This window comes from Globicephala melas, chromosome 7 (genome assembly GCF_963455315.2).
Source record: "Globicephala melas chromosome 7, mGloMel1.2, whole genome shotgun sequence".
Lineage (NCBI taxonomy): Eukaryota > Metazoa > Chordata > Mammalia > Artiodactyla > Delphinidae > Globicephala > Globicephala melas.
Window position 1 is genome coordinate 55308802 of NC_083320.1, and position 5190 is coordinate 55313991.

Genomic DNA, 5190 nt, shown 5'->3' on the forward strand with positions numbered 1-5190 from the left:
CTTTGGGTAGTAGAGTCATTTTCACAATGTTGATTCTTCCAATCCAAGAACATGGTATATCTCTCCATCTATTTGTATCATCTTTAATTTCTTTCATCAGTGTCTTATAATTTTCTGCATACAGGTCTTTTGTCTCCTTAGGTAGGTTTATTCCTAGATATTTTATTCTTTTTTGTTGCAATGGTAAATGGGAGTGTTTTCTTGATTTCACTTTCAGATTTTTCATCATTAGTGTATAGGAATGCCAGAGATTTCTGAATGGATAAAGAAGATGTGGCACATATATACAATGGAATATTACTCAGCCATAAAAAGAAACAAAATTGAGCTATTTGTAATGAGGTGGATAGACCTAGAGTCTGTCATACAGAGTGAAGTAAGTCAGAAAGAAAAAGACAAATACCATATGCTAACACATATATATGGAATTTAAGAAAAAAAAAAAGGTCATGAAGAACCTAGGGGTAAGGCAGGAATAAAGATGCAGACCTCCTAGAGAACGGACTTGAGGTTATGGGGAGGGGGAAGGGTGAGCTGTGACAGGGCGAGAGAGAGTCATGGACATATACACACTAACAAACGTAGTAAGGTAGATAGCTAGTGGGAAGCAGCCGCATGGCACAGGGATATTGGCTCGGTGCTTTGTGACAGCCTGGAGGGGTGGGATAGGGAGGGTGGGAGGGAGGGAGACGCAAGAGGGAAGACATATGGGAACATATGTTTATGTATGACTGATTCACTTTGTTATAAAGCAGAAACTAACACACCACTGTAAAGCAATTATACCCCAATAAAGATGTTAAAAAAATAATAAAAAAAAATAAAGCCAGAATGACTATTTTAATATCAGGCAGTGGATATCACAAGAGCAGTATGTAATGTTAAAAGGGACAGTTCACCAAAAAGACTTAACAGCATTGTTTGTGCACCAAAAGCAGATCTTGAAAATATTTGAGGCAAAAACTGATAGAACTTAAAGGAAAAAGAAACAAAACCAAATTATGTTTGGAGACTTCAACACCATTCTCAGTAATTGGTAGAAAAAGTAGTAAAACAGTACCTAAATTGCTAATTTTAGTAGAAAATAGACCAACTACAAGGAAAATGGCTCATTCAAGGGTACAAAGGCATGTTTTACATTTCTTCTCCCATTTTATTATAGTTGTTAATCACCTCATTTATTTTTATAAATGCTCACCTTATATTAAAAATATTTTTCTTTGGAAAATCATGTAAATCAAGCTTTACAGTATCAATCCCACTCTTCCCCTTTGATTTGTATTTTAATTTCAGAGGTAGTTAGTCTACATTTCTAATTCATTTTCACAAGTCAGTAGCTCCTAATATTTAAGATTTAGGTTTCCTAATAGATGTACAAAATCTATCTAAAGAAAACTATAAGAGGACTTCCCTGGTGGTACAGTGGTTAAGAATCTGCCTGCCAATGCAGGGGACACAGGATCGAGCCCTGGTCTGGGAAGATCCCACATGCCGTGGAGCAACTAAGCTTGTGTGCCACAACTACTAAGCCTGCACTCTAGAGCCTGTAAGCCACAACTACTGAGCCCATGTGCCACAACTACTGAAGTCCGAGTGCCGTGCTCCGCAACAAGAGAAGCCACCGTAGTGAGAAGCCCACGCACTGCAATGAAGAGTAGTCCACGCTCAATGCAACTAGAGAAAGCCCGTGCGCAGCAGTGAAGACCCAACACAACCAAAAATAAATAAATGTATAAAAAAGAAAACTATAAGACACTTCTGAGAAACACAAAGTAGACTTGAACAAATTGAAAGACCTCCCACATTCTTGGCTAAGAATTAAATATCATAAAGTTGATAGTTCTCCCCATATTAATGTATAAGGTTAATATAATTTGAATAAAAATATCAAAAAATAAAAAAAAATTTTAAAAAATAACTAGAGCTTAAAAATTCTCAGAAGTCATATGAATTGGCAAGATATTTCATCAGGGGTTAGACAAGTAGGATTAGGGTTAAGTATGCGTTTAATAATGGCCTTTTAGATTTTTATGATGTATGAATAACATTGATATTCACATATTCTTTATCCTTCACAACAAAGCTGTATGGGAAGTAACAGTGTCACTTCCATTTTATGTGAAGAAACTAAGCCTCAGGGAAACTGACTTCCACAAGACGGTGAGCTAGTAAGTGACAGAGCTGGGATAGGAACCCAGATCTTCTCGCTCAGCTTTCTGTCCACACTGCCTGCCTTAGGGTAGCTGTAAGAGTACTAAGATCCTATAGCTACTTCCAAGCAGGAACTCCCAAGCAGGGCTTGCAATGGGAGGCTGGACAGTCTGGGAGTCTTTTCAGGACAGGGATCATGTCCTGCTTTCCTTTGTCTCAGGGGCTGGTGTGTGGAAGACTCATCATGAATAGTGAATGAAGGAGGAAGAGGGGCAGGAAAACTTGAGGCACCCAGTGGGACTCAGTGCCAGATCACAGACCAATGGGTTTTGGCCAATCAGCATCATTCCCACCATGGGCTCTGTCAGGAGGTAAAGCAATAAAACTTCTTAGAGCACCTACAGGAGCAAATGCGGCACAGTGACTGCACCTGTGGGCACATGTTAACCTCCCTCCTCACCCTTCGGGGACTTTCAGAAACCACCCTGGGCCACTTCTAAGGTCAGGGCATGGGGTCCTGCTTGAGCAGGTGGAGAAGGGAGGAGGAGGACTGGAGCCACTGAAGATTGAAGCAAGTGATATTTAAATTACTTTTGTGTTTAAAGATAGGATCATACCTGGTTTTGAACTTATCAATCTATAGTGGGCATCTTTCTAAATCAGCATACACTTCACTATCACCATGGTTAATAGCTGTATTGTTCTTCACAATATACAAGAATACAATAATCTATTTAACTGACACCGTATTGAGGGTCATTTATATTGCTTCCCTTTTTTTTTTTTTTTTTGGCTGTGATAACCATGCTGCTGTGAACATCCCTGCAAAGACCATTTCTGAACTTAATAAAGAGGACTGGCTGGTCAGAAGAAAAACGGTGTCTTTCAGCTTAGGGAGGAGAATTGGGGCAGGCTTCACGGCACACATGAAATGTGAGCTGGACCTGATGTTTAGGTATAGAGACTATGAGATGATAATGAGGAAAAAGTCAGCCCAAGCAGACAGCTTACCGAGAGCAAAGGTACAGAGGCAGAAAAGCCATGAGGTGCCCATAGGGAAAGAGAACACTGTGTAATGAGATTAGAGCACAGAGTGAATGAAGCAGAGGGGCTGGAAATCAGATTCCCAAGTGGGCTGGACAGAACTCAGGAGGGCTTTGATCATCAGTCAAAGGGATCTATTATCGTACAACAGATCAACAAGACAGTTTCATGTTCATCCTCTTAGAGATCATCCATCCAAGCGTCAGTACTCAATAGGTAACTCAAAGTCAATTCTCCTGTTAATGGTTGCAATGGAAAAAGAATGCCCTTGATTCTAGACTGGAAGATTTAAAAGAAAATTCACAGATCCAAAAGTTCAGTGAGATATGCATGAAAGAACTTGGCATGGACTTGTCACACAGTTAAGTGTTTAATAAAAGCTAACTCAGGCTGAACAATCATAACAAGAGGTCATTTTTAAATTCTGAGATTATGAAGTTAGACACTTAGCTTTTTTCATGTTGACTTTATTCTGCCTGCTTTGTGGTTTTAGTTTCCAATAACGTTGCATGGGGAGAAGGCAAGTTTGCTTCAAGGAGAGAGAAGGAAAAGCCCCACACATCCAGGCAGCTCCTGGAATTAGTTTTTGGATTGTTTATCTCTTTAGTATTCAAACCCTCGCCATCTGATCATCAAAATCACTCCAGTCTAAACTGGCCTAGGATTTTTTTTTCTGTGTTTGGAGTTTATATTAGAAATTAAGATTTACTGCCTTTGCAGGCCACTTTTAGCCTTTTTATGAAAAAAGTCAAGGCAATAGAGACCCACTTGTCCAATGTGTCATTTTAAACATGGTGGGCAAGTGGAGGGTGGCAGCTTTATTTATCACCACACGCTCACTGGAGTGCTGGTAGATGGAATTGCTTGCTCTACCAAGCACACAGGGAATAAGCACAGCAGTGAGGGGGGGTTTACAGCTGCTCTGTGATCTTGAATTATGAAAGGATTAGACAGGGAGAGAGAAGGGAGTCTCTGCTGTTTTTCTTCCCTCTTCTGTAAAAATTTGAAGGTGAGGAAAAGCCTAGAAAAAAGACAATTTAAAAAGTCCACCAGATGATGCTCATTGGAAAATGGGGTGGGAGATTTCTGATTTACTTCCTTTGGTTACTTGCCAAGTCAGAAATCATGATGCAAATAATGACTTCTCTCTCTAGAGTGAGGAATTCATTAGTGTTAGACCCAAAGTCCTGCTGGGGTCCTGAAGCACTTGCTTTCACTGCCAATCTTAAGGCCCACATAGCATTCTGTTTTCATGAATTTGAGGTGAAGCCCATGTCTGCTTAACAATGTTATTAGTAAGTGAACTATATTTTTTGGAGCTGCTTTTCTCTTTGCTGCTAAATTGCATCAAATCCAATTGATCTGCAAGCTGACAGTATTTGGATATCTTTGCTAAGGAAGCTATGGCTACCACTAGTACCATTTTTAGGCCAATCCCCTACCTGCCTAACCTTTACACCATGCCCACAGTCCCTCTCTGCTCATCCCAGTATCCTCAGGTGCCACTGCAAGGCACTCCCGACAGAAGCCTTCTTCCCAGGAACCTTATTCAGGGGCTTTAGTGCAATGAGCGACTCTCCTGAAGCTCCATCCTCAGCCTTCCTCTCCATCCTCATAGGGAGACACCAAGCTCCTTGAATTAAGTCATGTTCTCTCTTATTTCTGGGATAGAAATAAAGGCTGGCCCTTGGCAAGAAAAACCCATCTGTCTCAGTCAGTAAGACTCATAACAAAACACCATAGACTGGGTGGCTTAAACAGCAGAAATTCATTTCTCACTGTCTGGAGGCTGGAAGTCCAAGATCAGGGTGCCAGCGTGGTTGGATTCTGCTGAGGACTCTCTTCTTGGCTTGCAGATGGCTGCCTTCTTGCTGTGTCCTCACAAGGTGAAAAGAGAAACCTCTCTTCCTCTTCTTTTAAGGACACTAATCCCATCATGAGGGTCCCATCCTCATGACCTCATCCAACTCAACCTCCCAAAGGTCCCATCTCCAA